Source organism: Lampetra planeri, chromosome 43, assembly GCF_965212315.1.
Source record: "Lampetra planeri chromosome 43, kcLamPlan1.2.h2, whole genome shotgun sequence".
Classification (NCBI taxonomy): domain Eukaryota; kingdom Metazoa; phylum Chordata; class Hyperoartia; order Petromyzontiformes; family Petromyzontidae; genus Lampetra; species Lampetra planeri.
The window spans coordinates 736,266-752,535 of NC_136149.1; the positions used below are offsets into that span (position 1 = coordinate 736,266).

General features: G+C 49.3%; 1 long non-coding RNA gene across 1 annotated transcript; it reads left to right on the top strand.

The window, feature by feature from the left end:
* Window positions 1-2,961: 2,961 nt before the first annotated feature.
* LOC144732544 (uncharacterized) lies at window positions 2,962-4,640 on the top strand. The gene is made up of 2 exons (XR_013588206.1): window positions 2,962-3,098; window positions 4,573-4,640. It is a non-coding gene; the product is annotated as an uncharacterized LOC144732544 (long non-coding RNA).
* Window positions 4,641-16,270: the final 11,630 nt, after the last annotated feature.

Below are 16,270 nucleotides of genomic sequence, written 5' to 3' on the forward strand. Positions count from 1 at the left end.
CCCACGCTTTTGCTTGGTTCGCTTATTCCTGGCACCGCCACTGCCGATCGAGATAGGGAAGCATCCACTGGCACACGGCGTTTCCTTTGCAATTAGACTCGAATGGAATTTTTTCACAGGCCTTTGGCAAACACAGCGCCATGATAAATATGCACGTGAAAGAGTAGGTGATTTTAGAGCGAAAGAAAAAAAGAGTTTGTGCAGAATGAAACCGATAATAACGCGTGAGACATCCAGCGCAATGACCGCAACAAGGATGAGGAGGAGTTCGCGGGTACCAGGGCCCCCCGCACTGAGGGTACTCCGCGGGGTTTCCGGGCTCAGCACTCCCCGCCTGGTCGAGTGAGGAGCTCGGGAGAGCCTCGGGGTCGAGCCGCTGCTCCTCCAGACCGAGAGGAGCCACTCGAGGTGGCTCGGGCACCCGGAACTCTCCCGGGCAGCAGCAGCAGCAGCCGCGTCCCACTGGGCCAAGACCCCGGGGCCGGCCCAGGACCACGCGGCTGCTGCTGCTGGCGGTGGGACGACGTCGCTCGGCTGGCCTGGGAACGCCGCCTGGGAATTACCCAGGAAGAGCTACAGTCTGTGTAGAGTAGTGTGTAGTGTATAGTAGTGTATAGTGTAGTAGTGTATAGTGTAATAGTGTATAGTAGTGTAGTAGTGTATAGTAGTGTAGTGTATAGTGTAGTAGTGTATAGTGTAGTGTGTAGTGTAGTGTATAGTAGTGTAGTAGTGTATAGTAGTGTAGTAGTGTATAGTAGTGTAGTAGTGTATAGTGTAGTGTATAGTAGTGTAGTGTATAGTGTAGTAGTGTATAGTAGTGTGTAGTAGTGTATAGTAGTGTAGTAGTGTATAGTAGTGTGTAGTAGTGTATAGTGTAGTGTAGGGCTGGAGTCTGTCGCCAGGGAGGTCTGGACCCAACACGCTGCCGCCGCGACCCGCGCCAGGCCAAGCGGGTTGAGAAACGACCGCACGGACATCCGCCGCTCTGCTTCACAGGCTGACATGGCCACGTGCACGTTGTCTGGACCACGTTCTCTTTTAACACATCTGGCGAGCTTGGACGTGTCGGCCAAATACCTTCCCAGACTCTACAGGGTCTTTCCAGAGCTCCCTCTAGTGGAGGCCCTTCTGCCAGCAGTGGCGTGAGCAGGCAGTTGCAGGGCTGCGCCTTCGTCTTGCGAGTCATTTGATTGGAGCAGCATATGCAGTCTGCTCTCAGACAACAGGAGCTCCCATCCAGCGGTGGATTGAGGATGGTTACGGGTAGGAAGCGTTTTCAAAAGACGCCTGGAATGTTGTCTCTGTTCGCATAAAAAAAAAATTCAACTGATGCCTTTTGGGTCCATAACCAAATGCCATACAATCACGTCTCATGCCACAATTACTTTGTCTCACTTCTAATTAGTGTAATCATTCAATGGTGCCGATTCTGGTCTATCCACAAGGGTTCTTTTCTCGGGATTGAAGTAACGCCCTAAACATTCCCATTCTTGGAACTAGAATGGAAATGCTGCCTCCCACTCAACTGATCTCAACTGAGATCTCGCAGGCGGGGGCAGCTCTCAGAGCGCAAGCGCGTCCGTCACTGGGGAAGAAGCCTCGCCATTGCCACGAATTACAAGCGCGTGTAGTCGTCACATGCAGCAGATTGTCCCTGAAAGTTGTCATTTTGTGTTCAATGCAGGGATGCTGCCACTGTGTAACCACGGCGAACACCCCCTGTGGTTACAATGCAGAGGTCGCCGATTTAAATCTCCCATGCGCGGCAGTTGAAGCAATCGGCAAGTTCTTATTTATTTTAAATCCTCCGCCTCTACGCACCCATCAGTGTAGTTAGTGAGACGTCACCCAGTGGCTGGGCAGGCCGCGTGTGCGTCCGACTCCAATCTCTGGCGGCGTGTCGGGCAAGACTCTGCACATCACCGCGTTGTAGAGCCTCCCCTGGTGGGAGCCCCCAGAAGTGTTCCCATGACTCAGCAGCCTGCGGCGAGGAATGTTCTCGATGTCCGTGAGCTCTCGCGAGCTTCGTGCCGTCGAGGCTTGGACGGGCGACCACCGCGCGCCACGTGGTGGCCATCAGAGGGCACGTGCGGCAACCTCCATTGTTGGCCCGTACTTCTATGCTCATCCAGCAGTGGATTGAGATTGCCGACTGGTCTCGTCAGAGTACAGTTACATTTGAGGTTGTCCTAAACATCACTGCCATCGGCACATGGACATTCATCATCCATGTGCTATCCACTGCTGGATGAAGGCGTGTGTGTGATTGACCAGATTTGGATACCGTGAGCAAGTTGTGGGGTGAGGGTTATGGTCTTATAATCCGTTGATAGAAGGTAAATGACGTCAAAGTCATCCTCTTAAAAGCGACGGTGATCAAGCGAAGGATCGACTGGTTTAACCGCCATAGCACCGTGGAAATTACGTAACCTCGCCTCAGGACCAATCGCGGAACCTTCCAGAGCGCGTTCCTCCGTGCGTTTCTTGTCCGACACGATAATTAACAATGATTCAATGGCATGAGCGCGCCCCGCGCGGGACGGGAAGGGCTGGAAACTCATCGCCTTCATCTGCCGCACAATCCGCGGGCCAATTGACTCATTGGCGCGCGTGATTCATTCGCAATCTCCACCCTCCTCGTGCTCCTCATGAATGGGACTCAGGTGGCGATGTGGTGGGCGGGGCTTGAGGTGGGCGGGGCTTGGAGTGGGCGGGGCTTGGGTCGTGCTCTAAGCGCGAGACGAAGTGGAGGGGACGCGAGTCAGTGGGCGGGGCCTGTAAGACGAGGGGGTGGGTGAGTAAGTGGGGGAGGGGGTGGAGTTGAGGGGGTGGGTGAGTAAGTGGGGGAGGGGTGGAGTGAGGGGTGGGGGTACCCCGTTGTTAATGGGGAGGGGCGCGGTGGGGGGGTTACGAGGGGCGGGGCTCGCGGGTACTAAGTCACGTGGTGCGTAGTTCGCGCCATTTTTCTCAAACAGCGGCGTGAGCGCGCGCGCGGCGGATGACCCCGTCCAGCGTCAACAACGATTTTTTCTAATGTTCGATGTAAACTTTAAATTATACAGAAATGTTCAGCAAAGAAGTCTGCAGTTTGAGCGCAGGTAAGCTCGTTTTTGTTAAACACGACCGGGTGGCGAAATTTACGCGGAACTATTTAAAAACATTTAAGTTTGTGAGGGGGGGGGGTCTAAAGTTGTGGACGCTGCTGTCGGAACAATGCCGCCGCTGACTTAAGTTAACTTTTACAAACCAAAATATTCTCTCTCCTCGTTTTAAAATCGTGCCCGTTCCGCCACTAGGCGCGCGTAGTCATTGTGAAGTCGCAAATTTTTTTAAAGTAAAAATTTTTGGGGGGAGAATTTTTTTTTTAAAGTATAAATCTGGCCCGCCCGCCCGCAGCGTGGTGGTGGTGGGTGCGGACTAGTCGAGCCCGCCAGGCCGCGATCGCGCGACGCGCAAAAAAACGGCGCGCGAGGCGCCCCCCGTTCTTTTTGTTCAATAATTTATCTTTTTCGTTCATCTTCACGACCAAAAGTAGACGCTGCAACTTCGCCTCGCCCCTTTTTACAGCAACTGCTGGGATCTTTTTTTTTATCTGAGCTTTTTTTTAAGGTAAAGTTTGTGCGAGGCGCGTGCAGCGCTACTGCCGCTGCTGCCCGTGTCGGTGGGTGACCGCGGGCCGAGCACATGTTCGCCTGGCGCGGGGCATGGGGGGGGGGGGTTTGGCTCCGCGGGTGCGCGCATAACAAAAGCGGCTCGCCCCAAACAGCGACAAACTCGCACGGAGCAACTCTATTGTTTTAGATTTTCACACCTGTGTGGTGGCGCGCGGTGCTAAACGTCTCTAAAGCGGCGCGAAAAGTTTTTTTGTGTGTGGAGGCATCGGCGGGGCCCGCACCCCGCCCTGGAACAATGGCCGCCGCCAGCAACATGTGCACGAGCACATGGCGAGCGGGGTCAAATGATAACTCGCACTCGAGCGAGTTGTTGTTCTGTTGCCCGGTTTTTGGTCGTGTTCGTGCGTCGCCGCTTTCCCTACGTCGCGGCAATTTTGTTTTAATTTTTTTACTTTTGTTCATTGTGTAATGCGCTGGTTTCGGTTGCTGCCGAATACGCCGCCTAACAAACACGTGCTCGCAGGCAAAGCTGGCAGTGAATACTCTTGTGGGATTGTACGCTTAGCAATTATTTAAATGCTTGTTTGTAATAACTTTATTACAATTCACCAATTACAACTTTACAGACATTTACAGTTTTAATATATTTATCGCGTACACGTCCTACAATCGGCGCCTCCAATTAGAATTGGAGAAATAACGCCGCTTTGTACAATATACAAGCAGTGTTGCTTAAATAAACATTTGTAGCCTCGTACACAGCGGTATTATATGATTTGTACATTATATGAAATATGTACATCGGATGTGTACATTATACGCTATAGGCAGCTGGATACGAGACTCAAAACATTTTAATAGTTGCTTTTTAAGTTGTCAAGTGCTCTCTGCTGCGCAGCTGTTTAAAACGAAGTGTGGCGTTGGTTGTGTGGCTGAACACGTCTTTTGTTGTTTGCAGGGTGGCGGGAAAGTCATTGGAAGCCACGTGCGGTGAGCGGCACGTGGCCTTAAATTGGCCCCCAGCAAAGACGGTGGTGGCGGCGGGTTTAACGACACAAATTTACGCGGTCAACCCCAAACTATGGATGATGCTATTGGTCGCGAAAGCGTACTGTTTAGAAATGTTTTTTTAGTCTGGTGGGGTTGGCGATTTTGTTGTGGGAGGGGGGGGGGGGTAACGGAAATTGTTTTAAAATAAAATATTGAGAAGACGCGCAACAGTGCAATCCTCTTAAATGTGTTTTTTTGTGAGAATGCCCTGGCCTTGCCAAAGTGCTGACATTGCAGGTAGTGACGACTTATCTTTCTACTGCAGTGCAAGCACTTGTAGCTGGGCCGTCTGGGTCATCCACCGCACAAAAGAACGTTGCACGTTGTGGTTGTCACGACGCTTTAGAATTTTGGGGGAAAAAATTCCCCCCCAGGTCGGGTATTCGGAATTGCTGTTGGTAATTAACCGCGTTTTTTTTAATTATAAATTAACATTAACTGATTTTCTTGCCTGCGCGTGTTCGCGTTGCCACCCCTGTCCAGATTTGAGCTTCCTGCGCGCGCATGTGCTGTGCTTGCTTGTGTAAAGGTGCATTTAGTGCAGATAGTGGCATAGCTGGCATTCTACTGCTCTATGTGCTCCTTCTTTCACAAGAAGTCACTTTGCTGCTGCCGCTGCTGCTTCCTCATTCCTGCTTCCATCCCTGGACACACCCCGCCCGTGCGCCATCCACCCCCCCCCCCCCTGGGGCGTGCTACCCAGCTTGGGATTTTCATCGACTTATTGACGACAATGTAGTGTTGTCGGCATTGCTCACCTGTACTGCAAGTGAAATTACCGCTTGCTCTGCCTGATCAATCTGTCCCCCCCACCCCCTCTGCACCATTTGTTCTGGTAAATCCAAGCTGAGATATTGCGCTGCTGATAATTCGCACCTGGTGGGGGGGGGGGGTAAATGTGTGCTGTGTGGTGCTGTGCTTTTGTCAGGTTGGGGGGTGGGGCGGGAGTGCACTTCGACCTGGGGCTTGCTCGCTCTACGGTGGCGCTTGTGCAATCGTGTGCCGCTGGATTCAGGTGGTGTGATTTTTTTTTTTAACACGCGGTCTTCAAATGGCATAGCGGTGAGATTTCAAAGAATTGAAGAAAACGAGGAATCAAGCCTGCTGTGGGCGTGCATTGTTAAAGTGCAGATAGTGGTAGTTGGTCCTAAAAATGACAGCTACTCTATTTACACTTTAAACACTGTGCGGTCCCAATCCCCTCTGTCGCCTTCTGCTGGATGGATCATTGTTTAACAGGAAATGGTTCCCTGTAAAAGTTGATGGGCTTTGAATGGGCTTCAGGTTTGACGACACGCTTCGTTTTTAGAGCCCAGTTGTGTAATGAGCAGGTGGTGGGAGGGATTTGTCTTCATCTTGGGGGAGTGGTTAAATATTAAACGGCATGCGCACGTCCGTTAAATTCTAATTTTGGGTTTTGTAGCACGATGTGCCATGCTTTACAGAGTTGTGTGCTTTAAAATTGCTTGCCCCCCCCCCCAACACTGCTATTGAAAATATTTCGCGTTAAGCAAATGTACTTGCAACAAAGTGCAAGGATTCTTGAATCCAACAAATGTAACTGCTCGGTCACTTGAGGCTGGCACGGGCGCCTGATTTTTTTGTTGCAAGTTCAGGTGCTAACCTGGTTAAAGGAATACCTCATGATTATCAACGTTCAGAATTTATGTAATGTAGCTGGGATAATTGTTCCTACCCTGAATTGGTACATCATGTAGACAACTTTTGCAAGTGGTGTTTTTTTTACATTTTTCTATGCATTTAGAGATTGCACTTAAAAAAGGTTAAGAGGACAGGATTCCTTTTGCATCGTCTCCGCGCTGGTGAGAAGGTGCCTCTGTCAGTTTTGCAGATTTGCACTGCGGTGGTGCCTCGTTCCCAAGCTGTGCAAATCCCCTGCAAAACTGATGGCGACACTGCATGTGCTCCCTACCTCGTGCCCCCCCATCCCCTCGCTAATGCTGCTTCATTGTCAACTTCACTTGCATCGTTTTTTTGCCTTGTCCACCATTGTCTTTTGGATACATTGTAAAATCCATACCAAGTTATTTTTAAGACTTTTTTTTTTCCAACCAATTGCTGTTGCATTAAATCTGTAATTACGAAAAATTGTTAAGGTTTTTTAAAGTAATTGGCTGCCATGAGTTATTAGGTGGCGCATGGTTGGGGAGAGCACCCGTCCGTGGCTGTTGCTTGAGTTTGGGGTGTCTTGCGCATGTGCTGAATTACATCTGGCTGAGACTTACACCTTGCCCCTGCCCCCTCTTTCGTGCGAGTCGGATACACACCTTTGCAGGGCTTTGGCAGAAGCGCTGAAATGAAAACACGGTGGGCAAGGATTGAACCAAGAAGAAATGTTGTTTGAACTGTGACCCTGGTGTGATCCTCGAGTTACCTGCTGCTGTTGTGATAATCCCAATGATTGTAACCTTTTCTGCAGAGTTGACCCGTCATGAACCCCCTTACCTTCCAATGAAGGCATCTAAATTCGGCTTCTCCGTGTTCTCACACGCATGCTGTCCTTGGTCTTACAGCAGTCGCGAATTACACGCTTATTGGTGCAAGGTTTGTACTGTTATGCCGTCCTTTTGGCGTCAAGGTTTAGAGTTAAATCCTGTTTAAGGGCTAACGTGTCCTAATATCCATGCATAATTAATAAGATGCGTATTTTGGATGTGGTTCTCCCCATTGAATTGCTGAATTTGCTTTGGCTGCAGGTGGACAATTGTGCATTATTTGGCTGTCGAGCATAATTTAATATTCATTGCATGTTTGCGATTTGTTAAAATGATAGTGCCTTTAGTATTGTAACTGCTTCATATTTTGTTAATGCTGCCAATGTCTTGTCTCCACAGCATTACGTGCACGTTGTGCTGTGTGTTAACCAGTCTTGCGGTAAATTGTATACATGGGAAGCAACATTGTACTCTGTACTGATGCCTCTGCTGCTTTCTGTGCTACATAGTTCAACACTGGCCATTTCTGTATAACGATGCTTGGTGTGTAACCTTTGACTAGAAATGTAAATGCAAGTCTCTTAGCGTTCACTCAACTTTTTTGCCTCCAACCTAATCCCTTGCTGTTAAATATGGAGACACTAATAATGCATTTTTTTTATCTAGTGCTTTTCCCACGCTCAATGCACTGAACGGGAAAATATTAACCTTTATACATACTAGAGAGAATATTACACAAAAAACAATGATGTGTACTAAAACTAAAGAGCATTGCAGGGATGGGGAATATACAAAGGAGAAAGAGGGAATTTAATCCCGTTATGACCTTTTGAGAACAGTCTTTAGTTGATTTTGAATGTACACATTGACTCGATCTGTTCCATAGCCTAGGGGCAACTGACATGAGTTTAGCAAGCAACCTCCCAGCTTGCTAATTATCTTGTAGATCCACATTGATTACACGTTTGGCGGTATTATTTAGTGGCAGGACTTTGCTTGTGTTATGTCTGCCCACATGGTGCCAAAGTGCTTATAGTGCAGGTAGTTGATCTTAGTCTACTGCATTTTGAGCACTTGTAGCACCAGGTGTGGAAAAAACCATCCTTTAGGTCTGTATTGTAAAAGTTTATGGATGCCTCCTAGCCATGCAACTGCAAACTACAGGCCTTTCTAATCATGTGGCTCGTGTTTTTGAATTTTAAAACGTTTGCTCCCTTCATGCTCTCCCTGCCAGTTTTGCATGTTTGCTGTCGGCTTGTCAAAATGTGCTGTGCAAATCCATGCAAAACTGACGGTGAGTGCACCTCCGCTGACTCTTCACATCAACGCAGCATGTCTTCACGGTCTGCAGCAGATTCAGTGTTACCCTGTCGAGCATTTCGGGGGATTGCCTTGTGATTTATTTATTGTTGCATCTATTTGTACAACGCGTTCCCCGTCCCGCTGAGGTCGGGATGGGCAGCAATGCGTGACTAGATCCTGTATTGCACTCGTCCCGGCCTTAGCGAGATTTATTGGGTATCTGATCCTTTTCAGGGGAATGAGGTGCAGCTTTGAAGCAGCATTTTTTTTTACCACCTTATAGTGTTCATACCTTTTTTAAAGCAACTGCCCACAGAATTTTTTTAAATGCTTTACACACTGGATTGGTAAAGTTATTTCCTTCATGCCATGTGTATTTGAAAAGTTGTAAAGTGTTCAACAGTTTGAAATATAAATCTTTTTAATCTGATCTGTAATTCCGAACTCCTGTGGCCAGATTAAAACTTAAAAGTTTTAATACCACTGAAATGTAAATTGTTTACGTTTGCCCCAAATTGGTTTTCTGGTATTAAGTGTTTATTGACATGCTGTTAACTATTAGTAAGAATTTGTGTCAAATATTGGTATTGATTGGATTCTACAAGAAATTTTAAGTAAAATCTGTGGGTGGCCACAACTCTCCTAAGGTGTTTGCCAAGTAGTTAATTGCGGAATTTACATGTTTGCGTCATCCCTTAATTGAGACGGCAATATCGAGTTGCAACAGTGTCTGAATTTTAATGTACCTCGTTAAATCGGCCAACGTTTGAGGTCGAAGGGATTACATAAATCTATACCAAAAAGGGCATTTCAATCTGTTTAATTCAGGAACCATTTGCAATATTATTAACCGTTATAATGAATTGATCGTGACCCTTATGCAGACATTGGTTGATGTGCATTACCATTTTCTAACTTCAAATGCTATTAAAAAAATTGTGGCAATGTAACGTTCACTGCAATTTGGGGTGCATATTTGTGACCCAATGGAGTCCTGATTTTGGTCAATGTTGATAGGGTTTTATTTTGGATGGAAAATTTATTTTTAGGGTTTTGTTTGAACCATTCATTCAATAATCCAGTAAAATTTCAATGTGGGTGCCAACATGGTAAGGGAATGCAAATGTTTTTCATGTTTGGTTTGACAGATTCTGGCAATGTTGTCTTGGTTTGCATCACCACTGCTTGGGCCCCTGCCAAGCTTGTAAACATCTTGGAGAGAAGGGCCCAAAAAACTCTTTAGCCAGTGAAGTCCAAATGGCACACACAGATTACGCATTTCACCACTGCTTAATGTGTGCAAAGGCTCCCAATATTGACGACCTGGCAAGTGACAAGTTGGATCTATAATTGCTCTGATTTTAGAAACCATTTGCCATACTGAAAGCACCCGGTTTTGCAGTGGATTCAAGTAGCAACCTCGGCAGGATGTTGTGGGGGTGGTGGCGACATCCACGGTCCCTTCAGTTGCCTTAAGTGTAGGCTCCAGGACTGCGTCTTGTGACATGACATTTGTAGCGCTCCTTAGACTATTTTGTAAGTGGCGTATTAGCACGTTAATGCCTACTCACAAGTGCTACAGAGCTATCGTTGGCAAGTAAGGTTTTCTGGAATTATGCAGATCACAAACCTTACCTTTTTTTGAACATTCTTCTAGTCGGACTTGCGAAAATAACCTATTTAAAAGTGCTATCAAATGTGAAAAGCAGCGGTGCGTTTGTGGCTTGGACGATCCACGTAGACAACTGATGTCGTTTTTCGTGGGGGGTGGTGACATCTTTGTAACCTGCATGGTGCAGGCTGAAACCTGTCCCTGGCCGTTAGCCCAAACAAAACAACCCAACTCGTTCTCGCTGGTTCGAGTTATGCAGCGTGATGTCTGCCGATAGCGGCATTCAGCACTGTCCTGGGGCCACAGGTGAACAACTCCGGCTGGAATTGGGTGGTGGGGGGGACCGGAAAGGGAGCGGGCTGCCCTTTGTCTGTACCCCTGGGCGCTGGGTGGAGCGAGTGGAGGGTGGGGAGGGAGATGCGGGGTCTCGTCTGGACGGCGCGAGCAGGCGGAGACTGGAGCAAGTGCTCGACGCTGGTGGTGGCATTGCACTAGTCTCAGTCTGCCCGAGTCGCCTGAAACTTTCACCACCCCTGGCCCGCTTTGTTGTCGCCGCTGTGTGGCGACTCCGTCGAAGCACAAGGAGGCGAGCGAACTGCCGTTGGTGCGAGGCGCTGTGAATCTGAAATGCAAACATTAAAAGCACCTCTTGAAGTGTAATGGATGTCACCAATGCTCGAAGTTCACCGGGTAGCCTCGTATTTACTATCTCGTTTAACATTCGTTACGTCATTATCCTTGCACACTTTCGAATGTTTTAACCGCACCGGTCTAAAAATGTTGCATGGACAACTCGTGGCTTTCAGTAGGTGCAATTACAGGTGGGCAGTTCTCGTACGAGCGGTATTTTGTATTTCAAGTAGCGAATGTGCGCCGATGGTGCCACCGTCTAGACTCGGGGCATCACTGGCCCGTCTGGTTTGTGTCGACTCTGAACTGCCATGCGGTGATGTCGACCTCAGGTATTTCTATGGATGTCTTGTCCCCCCCGCACCCCTCCCATTCGCACGTTTTTTAATAAAAAATAATACTTGAGGCACCGAGTCTTTGTAAGATTATTCCATACGCTCGCAGTGTTCAACCCCCACCCCCTCCTACGCCTTGTTTTATGGTGATATCTCGCAGTATTTTTTTTCAAACCTACATAAACAGACTTGTTTACAGTACAACATTTTAAGATCGGAAACATGCGCGCTGGTTAAGGCTCGTTCATGAGTCTTGGCAGAAGAGCTACTTAACCCAAATACGGTGTTTTTCTGAACACTTCAGTTTGGGTCTCGCAAATTAAAATCCTTGGGTTGAGTACCCCGTGATTGACTCCCCTACACCGTGGTTGACACTACTACACCCTGGTTGACACTACACCCTGGTTGACACTACTAGACCGTCCATTGCGGACTTGCGACATTCTAATCTGGCGGGCGTCGCGAGCTGCGTTTTGCTGCGTGGCCGCCAGGGAGCGGTCCAAGGCTGGTTGGATCCCTTCCACTCGACGTCCCCTGCTGCAGGAGCGTGTCCCATGCCCACGGCCTTGCTAGTGGCGCCTGCTCGAGTCACGTACACGTTGCTGTTTCTCTCTAGAGAGAGATCTGAGACCGTAACTTCACCGTGCGGGTTTGAAAGGCGGAGTTGCATAACCCCCCTCTTTCCCCCATGGGTTTCGCTGTAACGCCGATAGCGCGTGGTGATCGCTAATTCAAGCCCCCCCCCCCAACCTGCTTGGCAAACGAAAGCGAGCGCATTCCGGATGCTTTCTAAGTGCACGCCGAGCCGTGATGCACAGGTAGTGTGGGAGGTTCTGGTTGCTGCAGAACTCGAGGTTTGCGTGCCGGGCCCCACACCCAGCGACCCAAGTTCGATTCCCGCTCACAGCCAACGCCGGTGACGATTATCTGGGCCTCCCCTAGGTCTACTCGGCCTCGGTACCTCGTGTGGTGCGTGTCAGGATCGCCACGAGGGGGACGAAGACTGTCGGGCGTGGTGCTGGCCACCCCCTCGTGTGCTGTTCTGGCTTTCATGGGTGCTTGTTAGGGGCCGTCCATAAATGACGTCACGCACCTGGGGGGGGGGGGGTGGTTGAGAAATGTTACGTCACATCAAAATGCGCAACTTTAAATATAGGCAACGTTCTACTTAATTAAATACTCTTTAATAAATGTTTTCTTCTGCAACATCAGTGCAGCGGCACATTAAATATGCACTACAATGATAATAGTTTAAAGAGATTTGAAGCATGTATTTTGGGGGGGGGGGGGCAGAGCTTTGTGACGTCATATTCGAGGGGGGGGGTGGTCAAAAATCGTTCAAAATCGCGTGACGACATTTATTGACGGCCCCTTAACAGCACGTTCCCAAACAGTCTTAAGGCGGCTATACGTGGTGGTCTCTGCGGTGCAAATCCAGTTCGAATGCACTCGTTGCAGGCAGCTTCTACCAACTCATCACCCAGGAATGTCCTTGACGCTCGAGACGTCACACGTCGACCAGCCACCCTCAATATTCATGAGCAGGTGACGTCATACGAATGGACGCCCCCAACCCTCAATAATCATGAGCGGTGACGTCACTAGTCCCCCCTCGCTAACAATCAGCAAGTGACGTCACTCCACATCGAACAGCCCCCCCAATAATTAACAGGTGACGTCTTCCAAATGGACACCCCCACCCCATTAATAATTAGCGGGTGACGTCACTCCACATGGGGGGGGGGAGGGGGCAAGGCGCCTCCTCCCCCCTCTTCGGCGTCAACTCAACCGTCACTACAAAGGCAGAACCCTCACGTCACGTGGTCTCCGTCACGCTGTTGAGACATCGAAGTAAAAAGGACGTCATGATGAACGAGGGATTATGACCTTTACATGAACTAAGTCTGTGTCACCGCGCCCTTACAAATTGCACACGAATGGATGCAATGAATATCACGTCGCGGTTTGCTTTTCGCTTGCAAGTTTCAGATGTACTGCAATACACGCGTCCTTGGACGGGCAAAAGGCGAGTAATATCATGTTTTTTAAATGACATTTGAACTTTATGGCGGGACCCCGGGGTCCCATAAGCCCCCGGCTCTCGCAGAAACTGCGTTGTGACGTCGTTTTGTCTGGAGGCGAACGACACGGCGATGTATTCCTCTCGACGCGCTCTACACGATGCGCTAATCAAAGTTTACAAGTTGTGTTTGTGACTACGGCTGTGTTGGCAACGACGGGGGCTTGGTGAAGAACGAGAGGATTCATTTCTGGTGGGTCGCGGCGTTGATGTGCGCCGTGGGACGGAGTCGCCAAAAATAAAATACGATTTTGACTTCCGTTTATTCGGGACCCCGGGGTCCCGCCATAAGGTTCATCTAATATAATAATGCCCAGTCTACACTTATAGTTCAGTAAAGAAAAACACTTCCTGCCAAATGTGTAGTTTCGCGGCTTAAAATTCTTAAAATATAAAACTGATACTTGCGTTACTGATTGTACTTTTAACAATGAAAATTCATATTTTTCAAAAATTTGCCTAAACTTGTATGTAGGTGCATTGGTTCAGAGTCAAACTGATGCTCGCAGAGAGATGTCGTCTGGAACGCGCCCGAGGACCCAAGCGGCAGTGAGAATTTCAGTTTCGGTCAAGTCTTAAAATAATGAAAAAAGTCGGCATTCTCTCCGAGTTCATCCAAACTAAACTTACACTATACAACGGTGAATTATTACTATAATAAGCCAAGAATGTGTCCAGTGTGTGACGTCACTCCATGAGGCCCACCCCCTCATTAATATTTATGAGTGGGTGGATTTTACACGAACGCAGAGAAAGGTCGATCTGAAATAAATAATTTATTACGCAGTCGCTTCAAATATGCCGTCTCTTTACAGAAAGTGATGATAAAAATTTTCATCTTTGCAGCACACTGCTACATCTGTGCGTGACGTCACTGCAAAAGAGCCCCCCCCCTTCATTAATATTCGTGCCCGCGTGGAAATTTACACAAACGCACAAGACGGTCGCGCACTCCACATGCCGCACCCCTCCCCTTATTAATATTCATGAGCGGGTGACGTCACTCCACATGCCGCACCCCTCCCCTTATTAATATTCATGAGCGGGTGACGTCACTCCACATGACGCACCTCTCCCCTCATTAATATTCATGAGCGGGTGACGTCACTCCACATGCCGCACCCCTCCCCTCATTAATATTCATGAGCGGGTGACGTCACTCCGCATGCCGCACCCTCCCCTCATTAATAATCATGAGCGGGTGACGTCACTCCACAAGCCGCACCCCTCCCCTCATTAATATTCATGAGCGGGTGACGTCACTCCACATGCCGCACCCCTCCCCTCATTAATATTCATGAGCGGGTGACGTCACTCGACATGACGCACCTCTCCCCTCATTAATATTCATGAGCGGGTGACGTCACTCCACATGCCGCACCCCTCCCCTCATTAATATTCATGAGCGGGTGACGTCACTCCGCATGCCGCACCCCTCTCCTCATTAATATTCATGAGCGGGTGACGTCACTCCACAAGCCGCACCCCTCCCCTCATTAATATTCATGAGTGGGTGACGTCACTCCACATGCCGCACCCCTCCCCTCATTAATATTCATGAGCGGGTGACGTCACTCCGCATGCCGCACCCCTCCCCTCATTAATAATCATGAGCGGGTGACGTCACTCCACAAGCCGCACCCCTCCCCTCATTAATATTCATGAGCAGGTGACGTCACTCCGCATGCCGCTCCCCTCATTAATATTCATGAGTGGGTGACGTAACTCCACATGACGCACCTCTCCCCTCATTAATATTCATGAGCGGGTGACGTCACTCCACATGACGCATCTCTCCCCTCATTAATATTCATGAGCGGGTGACGTCACTCCACATGCCGCACCCCTCCCCTCCAATAACCGTTAACGAGTGACGTCACTCCACATGGGGCAACCCCCCCCCCCCCCTAATTAATAATCATGAGCTGAACAATTTTTTCTATTGAATATTTCCGATTTGCTGCAATCTACACCCGTCCTTGGACGGGCAGACAAGCTCGCACAATCACGTGCTGCTAAATCTCACGCTTTACCACTTGCCCAATGATTGAACCGGCAGTTTCGTTTGCCAATACACTGGGTTAAAAAAGCAGAGTCCTAATGTTTTCATTTTTCTTTTGTCTCCCAAATTGATGTTGGTTGTCTCAACACACGCGTTTACATTTGTATAAATGCTGCTGACAAATCGTGATTCATGCCGCCCAGACTGCGTGACGCTGTGCAGAAGGCCCCTTTCACGATGCCAGCTACGAAGATGGCTGGCAGATGTGTTCCCAGCCCACGGTCTCTGCCCTTCCTTCAAGTCTGCCCCCTCCCGCACAGCAAGCAGAGCTGTAAACACGAAAGCGAGTGCGAAGATCAACAAATTGACGCTTCGGCAAAACAGAATAAAAATAGCGTTCGGATGAAGAATTTTAATATAGGCGTTGATATTTTTGTTATTAAAATATCGCGGCTATGCTGAACACTGTGAGATACACCGCCAACATTGCAGCTCGCCTCGGGCGGCTTGCTCGTCGTCGTCCGTCACGACCAATCCACTGCTGGATGTCAAAGACTCGCCAATCCGTCACCACCACCACGACCACCACCACCACCACCACGGGTGTAAGTCATCCACGGCCCACGTGATGCACGCGATCTCGTTCCGTCGCTCCAGGTGCCCCCCCCCCCGTCTGTGGGACACTGCAGTCCGTTTGCTGCCACTCGGTAGTTGTTGGTGACGGGAGGATCCTAATGCAAGTCGCGGTGTAAGTCGCCTTTCGTGCAGAGCGCAAATAGTAATCTTCGCAGTGTGTGTGCCCATTCTCTTTGATAGACGAAACCGTGCTCGGGGATGATTTATTTTAAGGGAAGAAAAAGGTCCTCCCTGTGAGCTCTGGTGGGCAGTGCTGCTGTGCACGCGCGCGTGGCTGTCCCCACTTCGCTATCGGCGCGGTCTGGGCCAATGTACGGCGCGAAAGAAGTTCGACGTGCATCGGGGGGGGGGGGGCTCGTGTCGTCCCGAGGGGCAGGCAGCTCGTAGCTTCAATTCGTACCGAGCGCCCCTCCCCCCGCAGTCCTCCCTCCGCTTTTCCCGCATCTGCCCCCCTCCCTCGCCGTGATGTATCCCCCAGGCAGCCCCTCCCCTAGGTGAAAGAGACCCCAAAAAGCAAATGGTTTGTTTTGTTGCGGGCGAGCTTTGTCGCCGT